Source organism: Marmota monax, unplaced genomic scaffold (genome assembly GCF_021218885.2).
Source record: "Marmota monax isolate L192 unplaced genomic scaffold, Marmota_monax_Labrador192_F-V1.1 WCK01_AAM20220418_F8-fsc00122, whole genome shotgun sequence".
Lineage (NCBI taxonomy): Eukaryota > Metazoa > Chordata > Mammalia > Rodentia > Sciuridae > Marmota > Marmota monax.
Window position 1 is genome coordinate 4,992,866 of NW_026695223.1, and position 18,334 is coordinate 5,011,199.

General features: G+C 36.0%; 1 long non-coding RNA gene across 1 annotated transcript; it reads left to right on the forward strand.

Moving 5' to 3' along the window:
- Positions 1-5,482: 5,482 nt before the first annotated feature.
- Positions 5,483-17,733, forward strand: LOC131423813 (uncharacterized). The gene is made up of 3 exons (XR_009225867.1): positions 5,483-5,552; positions 6,273-6,342; positions 17,635-17,733. It is a non-coding gene; the product is annotated as an uncharacterized LOC131423813 (long non-coding RNA).
- Positions 17,734-18,334: the final 601 nt, after the last annotated feature.

The window sequence follows — 18,334 nt, forward strand, 5'->3', positions numbered from 1 at the left end:
GATTTCGATATGTTGTATCTGTGTTCTCATTCACCTCTAAATTTTTTTTAACCTCCTCCTTGATGTCTTCTGCAACCAATTGTTCATTCAGTAACATATTATTTAGTCTCCAAGTGTTGGAGTGGATTTTATTTTTTATTTTATCATTGATTTCTAATTTCATTCCATTTTGATCTGATAGAATGCAGGGTAGTATCTCTACTTTTTTATATTTGCCAAGAGTTGCTTTGTAGCATAGTATATGGTCTATTTTAGGATCCATGTGCTGCTGAGAAGAAAGTGTGTTCTCTTGTTGAAGGATGAAATATTCTATATATGTCAGTTAAGTCTAAGTTATTGATTGAATTATTGATTTTTATAGTTTCTTTGTTCAGTTTTTGTTTGGAAGATCTATCTAGTGATGAAAGAGGTGTGTTAAAGTCACCCAAAATTATTTTTCTGTGGTCATTTTGACTCTTGAACTTGAGAAGAGTTTGTTTGATGAACGTAGATGCTCCATTGTTTGGGGCATATATATTTATAATCCTTAAGTCTTGTTGGTGTATAGTTCCCTTAAGCAGTATGTAGTGTCCTTCTTTATCTTTTTTGATTGACTTTAGTTTGAAGTCTAGTTTATTTGATATGAGGATGGAAACGCCTGCTTGTTTCTGCAGTCCATGTGAGTGGTATGATTTTTCCCAACCCTTCACCTTCAGTCTATGGATGTCTTTTCCTATGAGATGAGTCTCTTGGAGGCAGCATCTTGTTGGGTCTTTTTCTTTTTTTTTCTTTTTTACCCAATCTGCTAGTCTCTGTCTTTTGATTGGTGAGTTTAGGTCATTAATATTGATGGTTATTATTGAGACATGATTTGTATTCCCAGCCATTTTTGTTATTTAACGTGACTTGGTTTCTCCTATGATTAGACTTTCCTTTAGTGTAACACCTCCTTCTATTGATTTTCATCATTGTTTTTCATTTCCTCTTCTTAGAATATTTTTCTGAGGATGTTCTGTAGTGCAGGATTTCTAGTTGTAAATTCATTTAACTTTTGTTTATCATGGAAGGTTTTTATTTTGTCATTAAATCTAAAGCTTAGTTTTGCTGTATATAAGATTCTTGGTTGGCACCCATTTTCTTTCAGAGCTTGGTGTATGTTGTTCCATGATTTCCTTGTTATGAGGATATGGGTTGAAAAATCTGCTGAGATATGAATTGGTCTCCCCCATATTTGATCTAATGCCTCTCTCTCTTACGACTTTTAAGATTCTCTCCTTATTCTGTATGCTAGGCATTTTTATTATAATGAGCCTTGGTGTAGATCTGTTATAATTTTGTACATTTGGTGTCCTGTAAGCCTCTTGTATTTGGTTTTCCAATTCATTCTTCATGCTTGGGAAATTTTCTGATATTATCTCATTGATGAGATTGTGCATTCCTTTGGTTTGACACTCTGTGCCTTCCTCTATCCTAATAACTCTTAGATTTGGTCTTTTGATGCTGTCCCATAGTTCTTGGATGTTTGGTTCATGGTTTCTTACTATCTTCACTGTGTGATCAGTTTTATTTTCCAGATTGTATACTTTGTCTTCATTATCTGACGTTCTTTCTTCCAAGTTATCTAGTCTGTTGGTTATGCTTTCTATTGAGTTTTTTTGATTTATTGTATCTTTCAATTCAAGGATTTCTGACTTTTTTTTTCAGAGTCTCTATCTCTCTTTTGAAGTAATCTTTTGCTACTGTATTTGCTGTCTTATCTCATTGTTGGAGTGATCAATTTTTGCCTGTATTTGCTCATTTAGGTCATTCTTTAATTCACAGATCATTTTAATTATGAACCTTCTGAACTCCTTCTCTGATGTTTCATTAACTTTGCTCTCCATGGATTGTTATTATAGTGTCCTGGTTTGTTTGGGGCACTTTCCTTCCTTGTTTTTTCATGTTGTCTATGTGTCTTCCTTTCTTACAATGTGGACCTGAGATATTACAGTTTCTTCCCTATATTTTAGTAGTACCTATGCAGATTGTCTGTACCTCACCTTGATGTTGGGCTTCCAAACCCTGCTGGTGTCCCTCACTGTATGCTACCGTATCCTGGACCTGGGTCCTGTGCAAGTCAGCATGGGTAGATCTGGGCTGTCGGGCTTGACCTCCCCCTGTAGTCTGCTGGTTGGAAGGGGTGGTCCTGCACCAGAAGCTAGGCTCTGGCAGGTGTCTGCCCCGCAGGGGGAGGGGTGGACTGGGCCTACTGTGAGCCTGGACCTCTGGTCTTGACCTCCCACAGTAGTCTCAGCTTCCTACAAACTTTAAATCATCTCTAGTTTGCTTAAGATATCTAATTTAATGTAAAATCTATGTAAAGAGTTGTTATACTGTATTGTTTAGGAAATGATGACAGGAAAAATGTCTGTCCATGTTCATTACAGAAACAATATTTTTTCCAAAGGTTTCTGATCCATAGTTGGTTGAATCCACAAATGTAAAACCTGTAGTTATGGAGGACCAGCTATGGTCACATAAACCTTGTTGTTCTATATCTATCCTTGTTTTTTTTTTTCATTTTGGCCTATTTATTATTTGTGTTAACAACATGTTTGGTGAATTTCCAAAAACTACCACAAATGTTTCCTGAAGAATAGCAAGGTGTATTAGTTCATTTTCTGTTGTTAACAACCCAATGTAACATATTCCTTAAATTATAAATAAAAAAGAGGTTAATTTTGGCTTATGGTTCTGTTCCAAAGGTGAGGCCCCACCTCTGGTGTTAGAGTCTCAAGATGGTACAGGGCATCACATGGCTGGAGACAGGGTATGTGTATGTGTCTGCCTGTCTTTTCTGGTTTCTCTTATTATAAAACCACCACTATTCAATTATGGGGACTCCTCTGTGATGGCCTTATCGAATCCTAATGATTATTTCCTAAAGGCTTCCCCTCTAAGTATCTATAGTTGAATTACGTTTCTACCATCTTAATACCTCACAATGAGGATTACATTTCCACACATGAACCTTTGGAGGACACACTCAAACCATATCCAAATCATAGCAGAAGTTATAAAGAATTACAGATGGTTGTTTATTCGAGGTGTTTTCTATTGTGACTCTCATTGAGTCAAGTTCACATGGTTCTTATTAGTTTTCTGAGGCTACTGTAACAAAATACCATGAACTTGGCGACAATACAACAGAAATTTATTCCTCACATTTCTGGAGGTTCTAAGTTCAAATATAACATAACTGGTCCAAAGTCAAGATGTTGGCAGGACTGTGCTCCCTCCAGACTCCAGGGGAGAATTCTTTCTTTGACTCTTCCAGCTTCTGGTGGCCTCTGGAATTCACTGGCTTGTGGCTACATCACTTCAGTATTCAAATTCAGCATCTTCAAACCTTGCTTGGCTCTTCTTCTCATTGCTTGTTCCTCTGTGTGTGTTAGATCTCCTATTGCTTTCCTTTTATAAGGTTACGTGTGATTGCATCTAGGACCCACCTGATAATCTAAGACACTCTCTCCATCTCAAGATCCTTAATTCAACTACATATTTAAAGACCCTTTTACAATATAGTATAAAGTTTGAAGATTCCAGGGATCAGGACTTGATATCTGTAGGAAACATTTTTTGGCCTGTCATGGAGTTAGAAGTAGCAAGTCTATGAAATTGTCCAAAGATTGTTACTGACCAAGAGGAAAGTTGGGCTATTATAGGTGGAAAAACTATGTAATAGAATAAAATTTAGCTTTCTGTGGACGTTGACTACACCAGACCTTGGCTCACCCACTTGTACCTCCAAGTCATATTTCTTTAAGAATACTTACTATAGTCAGAAATTGCTTTATACTTAGATATTGCCTTATTTATTTCTGTTTTCAGTCATCTATGGTTTTCATTGGTGGGCTAGGGATCATGAGTTGGTACTATAGTTTGGATCTGGAATGTCTGCCAAGGGGATAATGTGACTCCAGTTCCTTCCACTTCCTTTTCCCCATCCAAGCTATCAGGTGAATTGGCTCTTTGTGTTAAAGGATTAGTCCCCAGCTAGATGCTGTTGGGAAGTTGTGGGACCTCGATGAGGTGAGGCCTAGTGGGAGCTCTTAGGTCATTGAGAGTGTGCCTGTTAGGGTTTGTATATGAGGTATCTCCATTTGGTGGATTAACACTTTGGAAGAACTACTGTACTGGGCAGTAATAGGCAGGTAGGGTGTGGGAGGAGAAAGCAGGTCACCAGGGGCATGCCTTTGGGGTTTACATTTTGTCCCTGGTGAGCAGAACTCTCTCTCTCCCACTGCTTCCTAGCTGTCATGAGCTGCATAGCTTTCCTCTGCCATGATGTTCTCTCTCACCTCAAGCCCAGAGCAATGGAGCTGACTGACTTTGGACTGAACCTTTGAAATGTGAGCCCTAAATAAACTTTTCCTTCTCTCAGTTGTTCTTGTTAGGTATTTTGGTCATAATGACGAAAAGTTGATTAACACAATTCTCTTGAAGGGGATAATGTGACCCCAGTTCCTTCCACTTCCTTTTTCCCATCCAAGCTATGAGGTGAATTGGCTCTTTGTGCCTCCACATGCTCCCTGCATGCTGTGCTGCCTTGCCATAGGCCCAAAGCAATGGGGCCAATCAGTCATGGGCTGAAACCTCTAAAACTGTGAATGAAAATAAAACTTTCTCTTTATAAGTTGATAATGAAATCAATTCAATAGGCCAAGATCAGAATTAAAAGATAGTATAGTAGGAATATCAGAGAGTGTTGCATGTAGTGTGGATAATTATTGTTTCATGAAACAATATGCATGTGTGCATTGAATCATGGTGTAAATATACTTCTTACTCTTGGTTGTGGTGAAGTGGAAAGCATCTGCTATATGTGATTTCATTATTCATCATTCTCTGTGGAAAATGTTCCTTGCTATTAGGCAGAGCAAGAATTACAGCTCACATCCACTTCAGGTTCTTATTATGTGGTATAATACTGGTGAAGGTGGATGGTTATTGCTTTAAGTAAATCAATTTATAGATCTTCTGTTTCTATAAGTACTTAGCATTATACAGGTTCTTTCCACTTTTGAATTTACTATAGTTCTCTCACTTTACAAAAGAAAGGTACATCTCTCACCCAGTGTATGAAACCCTCCAGATGACAAATAAAAGGGCAGTTCAAACTGTTTTGGAGGAAGTTCCCATGAATGATCAGTCAAGGCAACTGAAAACCCTTGTTAAGCTTCCTCTCTCTTCCCGACTCACGTGTTAAGGGTGAAGTGTGGCTGTCAGAGGTATGGTAATTGGATATTTGTTGTGATTTTCTGAAATCAGATATACTGTGTGTTAGTAATGGGATTTTTTTCCTTTAATCACCACCTCTTTTCCATTTTCTGTGAAGCAATGCACAGTTATTTAAGAAGAATCTGATGAGAACAAAGGAAAGACAGCATGGAATAAAGTATTGAACTGCCAGGGATTTTTCCCCCAGAAATTTAAATATAAACAGTTCTTTCCATCCATTCTCAGTATTTATCCACAGGATGTGTCATTATCTGGAAATAAAAGCAGAGCTTTGGACAGCTGAAGTAGAGGAGGTTAGTGACACTGTTAATTATAGATGTAATATGGATTATTTTTAGGAACCTTCCTAGCATTACACTAGAATTACCTGCAAAAACAATCATACATAATTTTATTTAAATTTGCTGTGTTGTCCAATAAAGATCAAAATGTATAGTGATAATCACTGAAACAGTGAAGTATTTCCCATTTCCCTCCCTGATGGTGGGATTGGGCAAGGCCATGTGACTCTTTCTGGCTGACAGTTATGAGCAGAAGCAAAGTGTCACCTTCTGGCTAGTGCAGTTATGCCCTTAGTAAACTCCAGTGTTCTCTTTCCTCTCTGAAGATGAGAGTTACTGCTCTGTCAGCGGGAGCTCCAGAGAGATTATGAGAGTCTGCTCCTTTTCTTCCAGCCATGATGGAAATATAGCTTAGGTTAAAAATGAGCTTTGCTCTTTTTTAAAAAAATATTTACTTTTTAGTTTTAGTTGGACACAATACCTTTATTTTAAGGTGGTGCTGAGGATCGAACCCAGGGTCTCACATGTGCTAGGTGAGCTTCTACCACTGAGCCACAACCCCAGCCCCAAGCCTTTGCTCTTTTAAGTCATGCACCTTTGTTGTTGGTCATTGCCTCATGTCCTAGCCTATCTGGGATGGCACACTTAGACTAGATTCTATTTTGAAATACATAAATTCTTCAATTCTGACCTATTTCATCTTTTTTTTTAATATTTTTATTTTTTTTTTAGTTTTCGGCGGACACAACATCTTTGTTTGTATGTGGTGCTGAGGATCGAACCCAGGCCGCACGCATGCCAGGTGAGTGCGCTACCTCGAGCCACATCCCCAGCCCCCTATTTCATCTTTTAATAAGTATGATATTGTCTCTTATCAACAAAAATAAAATTATGCTTTAGTTGCTGGATTGATTATTTTTTTAATGACACTTTATTTTTCTTTTCCTTTAAATATATAGTGTATATATGTATGTATATATATATATATATATATATATATATATATATATATATATATATATATATATAAATATTTGGTACTGGGGATTGAACTCAGGGGCACTCAACCACTGAGCCACAACCCCAGCCCTATTTTATATTTTATTTAGAGGCAGGGTCTTTCTGAGTTGTTTAGGTCTTCACCAAGTTGTTGAGCCTGGCTTTGAACTTGAGATCCCTCTGCCTCAGCCTCCTGAGGCGCTGAGATTACAGGTGTGTGCCACTGCACCTGGCTTATAGGAAATGGTTTGAATGATGATTTTCAAACAATTGATTAGAGTTACTCTGGAATTTTTATATACAATTCTTCTTTACCTGTTCCTAAAAGCTGAAAACCAAAGTTTTCACATAGACACACTTACTGAAGAAATACTGTCTAATTTATAGGCTAATTCATAAATAATGTTTATCTTAATGATACATTATATTTTATTATTATGGTTTAAGTAATGAAAAAGCCAAAACGTTTATTCTTGATTTTAGGACAAAAAACCCAAACATTTTATTAGTGTTTTTTTGTTGTTGTTGTTGCTGTGCTGGGCATTGAACCCAGGCCTCTGGCATGCTAAGTAAGCACTCTACCACTGATCTATATCCCCACCCTTATTCTATTTGTTTTGATATCATTTTAAATGTTACTGCTTTTTAATAATTATGCTTATAAGATACATTTGATAATTTGTTTCCCAGTTTATAAAAACCTCAAAATACATATTCTAATACATTATTTGAATTGAAAATGGAGTTTTCAATTCATTTTGAAATGTGAATCTGACCTAGATGATTGGTTTGACAATCAAGATTGACTTTAGATCATGTGATTAGTAGGATATTTTCTATAAACTGCATAAGCCATATCTATAGCAACTCCACAGTTTGGTGTGTATGTATGTACATATGTAATATGTAAATATATTCCATGATAATGTTAAAGGATTTTATAAAAAGTATTTTGTAGTAGGCTCTCATTGTAGAGCAGTGGTAGAGTGCTTGCCTAGCATGTGTGGGGCCCTGGGTTTGAGCCCAAGTACTACAAAAAAATTTTTTTTTGTATCAAAATTAACAATATTTCCATTTGCTAACTCTTCAAGAGTTATTTCAGCTAAAACAAGACACTTTTTCATGAAAACAAAACAAATATAGATCTGGCAAATCTTTGGCATTGCTTTGACTCTCCCAGACATTGTGAAAGTAAATGACTATGATGACTGGACTCTTAAAAATCAGATGAAAAACAATTTTTCGTTTTCAGAAAAATTGAAGAAGACACAAGTTAACCTGTCAACTGACAGATCATTATACATATTTTTTGTAATAGATTTCTATATATATTTTTTGCATGTAACTCAGAGGAAATTCAAAGAATTGGGTGATATTATCATATTCTACAGCATGGGTAACCTGATGTTCAGAAGTTTGGTTTTGATATGTTTGGCCATGGTTTTGTTTGCATGGTTCTTTTTGGGATTCTCTGGATTTATTTAATCTGTAAATTTATGTAGTTCATCAAATTAGAGACATTTTGGCTATTATTTCTCCAGTGTTCTTTTTGCACCAATACTTCTGTCCTAGGACTATAATGAAATGAACACTAGATCATTTGATAGTATTCTATTCTTTTTTCTTTTTTCTCTGTTCTGATTGGAACAGAGACATCTGATTGGATGTTGATTAATCTATCTTTAAATTCATATTGACTCATTTGTCATTATCTCCATTTTGGTACTGAGCCCACCCAGTGACTTTTTCAGATGTAATTTTTAGTTCTAAAATTTATATTTGAGGGGCTGGGGTTGTGGCTCAGAGGTAGAGTGCTTGCCTACCATGCATGAGACACTGGGTTTGATCCTCAGCACCACATAAAAATAAAAAATAAAGATATTGTGTCCACCTTTAACTGAAACATAGATGCTACAAAAAGAAAAAATTACATTTGAGTTTTGTTATTATTCTGCTGATAATGTCTGTATTTCTACCCATTTGGGAAGTGTTTACCTTCCTCATGAAATATGAACATAATAGCTGCTTTAAAGTCTTTGTCTTTTCCAACATCTGGGTCATCTTGAGGTTGTGCTGTCTTTATTTCCTTTTCCCTTGAGAATTGTTTGGTTTCTTGGTTCTTTGTGTGTTGAGTAATTGTGGATGGTATTCTGGACAATTTTGATATTAAAAGCTGTCTCAAGGCTGTTAGACTTCTCTGGAGAATGATGATTTTTATTAGTGTATTTTAGCAGGCAATCAGCTTGGCTAGATTCAGATAGTTCTTGTACATAAATCTAAATACAAGTTCTAAGACTAAAAAAATCTGTTAGAAAACATATAAGAACATTGGAAAAGGCACAATTTTCTTGGATGAGACATGAAAAAACATCAAACATAAGGAAAAAATTGGTAATTTATACTTTATCAAAATTTAAAAATTTTTGATCTTTGAAATACACTTTTTTTTGAAATACACTTGAAAAAATGAAAAGATTGGCCACAACTGGGAGAAAATATTTGCAACACATATGTTTAATAAAGGACTTAGAGCCAGAATATACAAAGAACTCTTACAACTCAAGAAGACAAGCAACCCAATTAGAATGGAGGCAAGAAATGTGAAGAGACACCTGACTAAAGAAAATAGACAGTAAATCAGCACATGAAAAGATGCTTACTGTCATAGACTATCAAGGAAATGCAAGTTAAAGCCAATGTACTGAGTAGACTGGCTAAAATTAAAACAGTAAAAATGCTAGAATGGATGTCCATGGAGCTAATGGGATTAGAAAATTATACAACCACTTTGGAAAACAATTTGCAGGTTATGATAAAGTTAAACATACTTACCAAGAGGCCCAATAATTTCACTACCCTTAATAGAAATGAAAAAAAAATGTTTATAGAAAGATGTATTATTCAAATGTTTATAGCATTTTTACTTATAGTACAAGTCTAAACTGAGAAACATCTGAAATGCCTATCAACCGATTAAAAACATAAGCAAATTGTGGCACCTATATACAATGAAATACTACTAAGTAATAAAAGGTAATAAAATACTGGTGCATACAACTACATTGGTAAGCTTCAAAAGCATCTGGGAAGTGTTTACCTTAAGTGAAAGAAGCCAGGCACAAATGGGTACATGCCGAATGAGTCCATTTATATGACATTCTGGAAAAGGTATACCACAGTGACTGAAAACTATAGGTACAGATCAGTATTTGCCAATGGCTTGTGTTGGGGAGGGGATTGACCACAGAGAGCCATGAGAGAACTTTTTTAGGTAATTGAAATGTTTTTCAATTTTATTAGTGTTCACACAACTGTACATATTTGTCAAAACTCATCAAACTGCATACCTAAAAAGACTGTATTTTATGGTATGTAAATTACACCTAAATAAACCAGAATTTTAAAATAAGAGGTGTTCTTTTATAGCTTTTTGAATGAATGCTTCCTTATTTCTTTTTAAAATTTAGATTGTGCTCTGTAAAAAATGGTACAGATCTAGCTAAAGCTTTATCCTTCTACTGTCCCTCTCATTTTCCCCTTCCCAGAGATAACAGTTGTTTTGTAGCTGGTGTGTATAACTCATATGTGTCTATTTTCACTTATAGGACATATCTACACATCCATAAATAGTACACAAACAACTATTTTTTATTTAAAAATTACATTGATGGTTTTATTCTGTGTCTTTTGCAACTTGCTTTAATCACTTGAAATTGTGTTTTTAAGATTCATCCATGTTAATATATACAGATACAGTTCATCCATTTTAATTTATGTAGAGTATTCCTCTATATGAATAAATTATGGTTATTCAACCATTTTTACACTAAGGGGACAGTTGTCTCCTTTTTTTTTTTTTTGGCCTTTCGTTTTCAGAAACAATGATTTAATGAACAAACCTTTGCAAATTGCCTGTCGGAGTCTCTTTGGGTGAGGCACCTAACCATGTTACTGCTAGTTTAAAGGGCATGACTTTCAATTAGGCATCTCTAACCACCTCAAAACTGGACCAATTTATATCCCATGAGCAATGTATAAATATTCCTGTTTCTCCACACCTAATATTTCATATGTTCATATTTATCAAGCTTGGGGAGAAATAACACCTAAAATGCCTATTCTGGGTGATTCTTAAAATTGTGCATCACTTACCTCATTATCTTCCTCTTCCTTTTTCTAATCCCTGGCTTCTGCTGCTTCTCTGTTATCCATCCCAGTAAGTGACACCACTATTATTCTAGATGCTTAAGTCAGAAATCTGGGTACCACCCCTGAATTCTCTTCCCCTTTCCCCCACATCCATCCTCCAAATCTTTGTCATCCTTATTTCTCACCCATAATATTATAGGATCTCCACCCTGGTCTCCTCCCTAAGTGTACCCCCTTCCAATTGATTCTCCTCAGTGTAGCAATGATTATCTCCCTGAAATACAAATCTGATTTTCTCACCCCTACTCTAATATTCCCAGTTGTTTCCCGCCACCCACACTGTTTACAAGTCTCTCACAAGCTGACCTCTATGTTGACAGCCTCATATTTCTCCACTCCTTCATCAAAATCCTCACTCCAGTTTTAGTGAGCCACTTTCAGTTTCAGGATGTATCTGTGCCTAGAACACTTGTTTTCTTTTCTCCTTTGGCTAATCCCTTTGTTCTCAAACTATTTTTTTTTCTTTGAGAGGCCTTGTCTTTTTTTACTTGTTCTTTTTAGTTATACATGATCACAGAATATATTTTGACATATCATACATACATGGAGTATAACTTCCCATTTATGTGGCTGTACCTGATTATGGAGTTACACTGGTCATGTATTCATATAAGAATGCAGGAAAGTTATACCCAATTCATTCTACTGTCTTTCCCATTCCTATCCCCACCTGCCTTCTACCCACTCCACCCTGTCCAATCTGGTGAACCTCCCCTCACTCCTCCCGTTGTGAGTCAGCATCTGTACATAGAAGAGAATATCTGGCCTTTGATTTTCTGGGGATTGACTTATTTCACTTAGCATGATAGTTCCCAGTTCTATTCATTTACAGGCAAATGCCATAATTTCATTCTTCTTTATGGCTTAATAATATTCCATTGTGTATGTATAACATTTTCTTTATCTGTTCATCTGTTGTAGAGCACCTAAGTTGTTTCCATAGCTTAGCTATTGTGAATTAAGCTGCTATGAAAAATTGATGTGGTTGCATCACTATAGTATGCTGATTTTTAAGTCCTTGAGGAGTGAAGTAACTGGGTCAAATGGTAGTTCTGTTCCTGGTTTTCTGAGAAATCTCTATACTGCTTTCCAGAGTGGTTGTTCCAATTTGCAGTCCCATCAGCAATGTATCAGTGTACCTTTTTTCCCCATGTCTTTGCCAACATTTATTGTTACTTATATTCTTGATAAATGCCTTTCTGACTAGGGTGAAATGAAATCTCAGTGCAGTTTTAATTTGTACTTCTCTAATTGCTAATGATGCTGAACAATTTTTCATATATTTGTCGATTGATTGTATTTCTTCTGTGAAATGTCTGTTCAGTTCCTTTCCCCATTTATTAATTGGGTTATTTGTTTCTTTGGTGTCAAATTTTTTGAATTCTTTACATATTCTGAATATTAATGCTCTAACTGAGGTGCAGGTGGCAAAAATTTTCTCCCATTCTATAGGCTCTCTTTTCATATTCTTGATTGTTTTCTTTGCTGTGAAGCAACTTTTTAGTCTGATATCATCCCATCTATTGATTCTTGATTTTACTTCTTGATTTCACTGCTTGATTTTAGGAGTCTTGTTGAGGAATTCAGCTCCTAAGCTGACATGATGGAGAGTTGGGCCTACTTTTTCTTCTAGTAGATGCAGGGTCTCTGGTCTAATGCTTAGGTTCTTGATCCATTTTGAGTGGAATTTTGTTCAGAGTGAAAGATAGGGGTCTAATTTTATTTTGTTACATATGGATTTCCAGTTTGGGGAGGCCTTTTCTGATGCTCTTAACATGTTTGGTAACTTTGTGTGTGTGTGTGTGTGTGTGTGTGTGTGTGTAGTAGTGAGGGTATGTAACAGAATAACCAAGATGGGTAATTTGTAAGGGAAAGAGGTTTATTTAGTTCTGGAGGCTAGAAGTCCAAGATTGGCATTGGCATCTGGTGAGGCCATCGAGTTGCATCAATAACAGAGAAAAATGGAAAGACCAGTGAGTGCCTGGGAACAGGGCACAACCCTGGGGCTCCCTCACTTTATGACAGCCTGTTGTCATGGTAACTAATCAGGTCTTGTAAGCACTGCATTAACCCTCTTAATAACCCAATCCGCTCTTAAGGTTCCCACCACTTTGTAATACTGTTACAAAGGACCAGATTTCAGCATGAGTTTTAGAAGGAACAAACCATTTTCAGGCTATAGCAGAGGGCCAGCACAGAATGAAGGTACAAACTGTGGTCAGCGCTTCAAGAGTGCTGGGTAACAGACACATTTCCCAACTGTGTCACTCAGGCAAACTCGCTTTTTCATAATTCAGTTTTCTTACCTGTAAAATGGAAATAACAACAGAACCTCCCTAAAAAAAGTTGTGAGAATCCAAAGGAGTTAATATAAATATAAAGGCTTAGGACAGTGTCAGAAAATGAGAGCTCATGAAATGTTAGCAGCATTCTTTCCTTTATATTGTTATTATTTCTTGTTTATAAATTCTGCAGTTTAGGCTCCTTTAGGCTATAAATTATGTGCATTTTGTTTGTAATTATATGCTTTAAGACTAGTATACAGCCTGATCCATGATAAAATTTTGAATTGAAGGAGTGAATAAATGAAGCTAGTCTGACTGAAAAAAATATTTTTCTCTAACTGTTTCTAATTCCATCAACACAATTCTTTTTGCTTCTGGGTTCTGAGCCAGTTTCTGTTAATCAGGCACCATATGATCATAGATTCTTCCCATGCACACACTGGTTCAGGATTTTCACGTCTTTTTTTTTTTTTTCCTTAATACGTCACTAATGGGATAATGACCACAGCCCTTCTATGTAAATCCTGGCTCCTGTATGCTCACAGGACTTCTAGAAGCACAACATTATCATTAACCCATCAATATCATTATCATCAATCTGTGTTGAAATCTATTAAATATTTTTATTTGTCAGCTGAGGTGATCATATGACTTTTTCTGTTAATGTGATGAATTACAATGAATGATTTACCTTTTATTCCCAGAATAAACACAACCAGTTGTGATATACAGTTATTTTTGTATATTTCTGCATTTAGTTTGCAAATATTTTGTTTAGGAATTTTGCATCTACATTGGGGATGTAATTAATATGTAATTTTACTTTCTCAAAATGTACTCACCAGGTTTTGGTGTAAAAGTAAGCTAACGTATAAAATAATGCAGGGCATGTTTCCCTTCTTCTGTGTCCTGGAGTAGTTTTGAGATTATTTAGCATTATTTCTTCTACATTTAGTAGAATTCACTGGTTATTTGAAATTATCTATTCTTACATTTCTTTTTTGTAGGAAAGTTTTAAATTATAGATTCACTTAAAATCATTATTATTCTAATTTTTTATTTTTGTAATTCCACTCATTGCCCTTCTAAAACTAACTATAGATTTTTCTTTATTCTTATGTCAATTTTGGCAGTTGTATATTTTCTAGAATTTTTTTGGCACAATATGCCATAGGTTATCAGTTTTCAAACAGTCAACTTTCGATCTACGTGATCTTTTCTACAGTATGTTTGCTTTCTATTTTATTTTTTCATCTGTCTTTATTATCTTCTTTCTATTCTGTGTTGAATTTGTTGGCTTTTTTCCTAACTTCTTAACATAGAGGCTTAGCATATTGATTTTCAATTTTTCTTCTTTCCTAATATGTGCATTCAAAGAAATGATGACTTTTAAGGAAGTGGGGGGCTGCAGGCTGGGACAGCAGGGAAGGAGTCATGGAGAAGATGACACCTGAGTTTTCAGGGAGAGGAACAGAAGTGTGTAGCAGGCTGTGAGAATGTTATAAACCAAAACTTAGTGGCTGTGAGAATGTTATAAACCAAAACTTAGTGGCAGGCAATGTTTTTATTATAGAAAATTTCAAACATATGTATAGGTAGAGAAGATCATTTAATAATGAATCCCTGGGCTTGGGTTGTGGCTCAATGGTAGAGTGCTCTCCTAGCATATGCGGGGCCCTGGGTTCAATCCTCAGCACCACATAAAAATAAATAAATAAAATGAAGGTATTGTGTCCAACTACAACTAAAAAGGAAATATAAAAGAAATAATGAATCCCTAAATACTTCTCACCAACTCCCAGCTGATATCAACTCATGTTTCCCCAGTGGCTCCCTCTTCTAATATCATTAATATTATTACACATGATTTCTGTGCACATGTCTAAAATATCTGGACTCTTTTTCTTATTTTAAAAAAAACTGGAAAGCAACCAAGATGTCTATCAGTAGATAAATAAAGAAATAACTGTGGGTACATTCAGACAATGAAATGATTATTTAGCACTGAAAGGAAGTGAGTTATAAAGCTGTGAAAAAAACACGGAGGAAACTATAAACATGGAGTGAAAAAGCCAATCTGAAAAGGCTGAATACTGTATTATTCCAACTATGAGACATTCTTAAAAAGTCAAAACTATGGGCGGGGGTTATTGCTCAGTGGTAGAGTGCTCGCCTAGAATGCATGAGGCACTGGGTTTGATCCTCAGCACCACATAAATATAAAGTAAAGATATTGTATCCACCTAAAAACTAAAAAAATAAAGGCAAAACTATGAAGACAGTAAAAAGATGAATACTTTCCAATGACTGGGGGGAGGGAAAGATGAATAGATGGAGTCCAGAGGATTTTCAGGGCAGTGGAACTATTTTGTATGATACCACAGTGGTGGACACAGGTCATTGCACATTTGTCCAGACTCACAGAATGCACAACACTAAGAGTGAACTGCAATGTGAACTATGGATCCTGCGTGATAATGATTTGCCAGTTAGGTTTATCAGTTGTGACAAATACGCCACTCTGGTATGGAGATTCTGAATGTGTGGGGAGGGGTTATATGGTGTTGTACTTCACAAATTTGCTGTGAATATGAAACTGCTCTTAAAAATAAAGTTTATCTATAATTTACGAGTATTATTTTTAAAAAGCAAAACCAAAAAATCCCTAGCTTAGTTGGGACCTTGTAATTAGTGCTAATTAGAGTAACGTTATCCTGGTACTTTTGTCTGAGGGTTCATGAATTTGGATATCTGACATGTTGTGGCCTTTTTACTTTGAAACCCAAACTCAAATCTTAGAACTTAAGATTCTGACAGAACAAAGTCACCTACCAATACCACAGGAAAAGGATCCAGACAAAGATGTTGATGTCATTGAAAAATGTGTCCCCATCAGTGTCGAGGAATCTTATCGTCCAGATTTCTTGGGTAGGAGGCAGTGTCCCAGAGATTAGCACAGTTTAGCAGAGCCAGTAGGTCACTTGGAAGGGCTCTCATTTAAGGGGCATGATGCTAAATGTAAATTATAGGCATACTTTTTTGTTAGACTGGGTCCTCTCACCTTGACCTTTGGTAGTGTACCTTTGTGTCCCATGATCAGGGTGGATTTTGCAATCCTGAGAAAGGGAAGTCTTCTTTTTCTTCTCCAGAGGGGCATCATAGTGAAAGGGGGAAAAAAGAAAAAGAAAAAGCTCTTTGGAATCAGAAGTAGGTATGAATTCTATTTCTTCTACCCAAGACACTTAGATACTTTTAGCCTTTTCCTCATCAATAAAACAGGTTGATCATAGCTACTTTGCAAATCATCTATGAGAATTAATGAGCACGATATGTGAATTACGTGAAGTGTTTACCATTAGACATTCCTTTCAATTTTAGGTTAAATCTCCTAGGAGTTACCTGAACCATAACATCTCTGGATCTGGCCAATAGAAATTCCATTATATAATAATTCCTCTCTCTCTCTCTCTCTCTATATATATATATATATATATATATATAATTTTATCTATCTATTTATTTATTTATTTATTTATTTATTTATATTTTACTCACCATGTTGCTCAGGCAAACCCCTGGGCTCAAGCAATCCTCTCTCAGCCTACCTTTAGCATCTGAGACTACAGGTGCATACCTCCATACTTAACTAGAATTCTATAAATTAAACTATCTGTGGCATTCATTAACATTAGATCAGACCCCGAGTTATCTGCTTTTAAACTGTTCTCCATATTTCTTAATATATGAATCCAAAGTCTCTCAAAGTTTCCATAGTTCTACCCCAGATGACATAGAGTTCTTGTCCTTGGGTATACATTAAGAATGTTAGAAATTCTTATTTTATTGAAACATCGTGCTTTGAACTTTCTATGGACAGCATTAGCATTCTGAGAACTTCACATTTGTATTTCTATATAAACCCATTTTGAGTTCTTAATTGAGTCATAATAATTTAGAGGGAATATATTATTTTACAGTAGCACCACGGGGAATCATAGTTACCAGGATGAGAGAAAGAGGTTTGAAAGAGAGTCTGGAAACCCCAAAGGAGAAACATTCATTTGCTTCACAAATTTTCCGGCAGTTAGCTTTTCTAGTGACTAGACTGATGCTTCACTGAAGCTTTCTAGGATCCCTTGTCTCTGTGGGTTCATCCTCAAAGTGATAGATATAGTGTCAGTGGTCAGTGTCTTCTGAATGGAGTCTGCATAAAGATTCATGTGATTTATTAATAACAATAGCATCATACACATGCTGTGGGGTCAGAGAGTCAGGAGAGTGTTGTGGTTAAACACTGGAGTTCTAGAGCCAGACAGCCTGGCTTGACCTTGGGCAAGTCATTTAATCTTTTTAAGCTTTACTTTCTTTATCTGTAAAATGGCAATAACAACAGCATCTACTTCATAGGGCTATTATATGATTAAATGAAATAATCTCTGGCTTCTAAGTGCTCTCTAAAAATCTTTTAATGATTGTCCTTAAAAGTATTAATGGAGATTAGGTGTGAAAGCCAAAGGATGGTAGATGTTGAATAAGTGACAGGAGTTGACGACTGTCTTCTCTCTCTTCCATCTCTTCCTTCTCCGTCAATTGAACAGCAGAGATGAAAAGCAAAAGGCACCTGGGAGTGGTGGCGCCAGCCTGGAGTTCCAGGAGGCTGAAGCAGGAGGCCCACTTGAGACCCGAATTCAGTGTTCCTGGGCGACATGGTGAGACCCCACTTAAAAAAAAAATGCCAAGAGTCTAGAGTCTGGAAGCAGACTGGAAAACTGAGTTCAAATTCTTACTTAATTTAATGTTTACCAGCTTTGTATCCTTAGTCAAGTTATCTGATTTCTCTGTGGCTCAACATCCTTATCTGTAAGTGAAAGGTAATGAAAGAACCTACCCAACAGGATTATTATTAGGATTGATACTAAAGTGTTTAGTTATAGTCTCAAAACACAAGTAGTGCTCTCCATGATAGTTTCAGGAGAAATGTCCTCAATATGTAATTATAAATGGTAGGTGATTGACCTCTTCAGGTTGGATGAACTATAGATTAATTTTATTATTATTTTAATTTATATTTAAAATATATATATATAAATACTAAAGGCTAGCTCAATGGAAACTGAGGTTGTTGATGGACTTTATTGTCTTTATTTTTATGTGGTGCTGAGGATTGAACCCAGTGCCTCACGCATGCTAGGTGAGTACGCTACCACTGAGCCACAACCCAGCCCATGGATTAATTTTATTATAGCAGAGTTTGAAAATTCAGGGAAAAGGAACATGAAGACCAAATGTTTGTAGTTATTA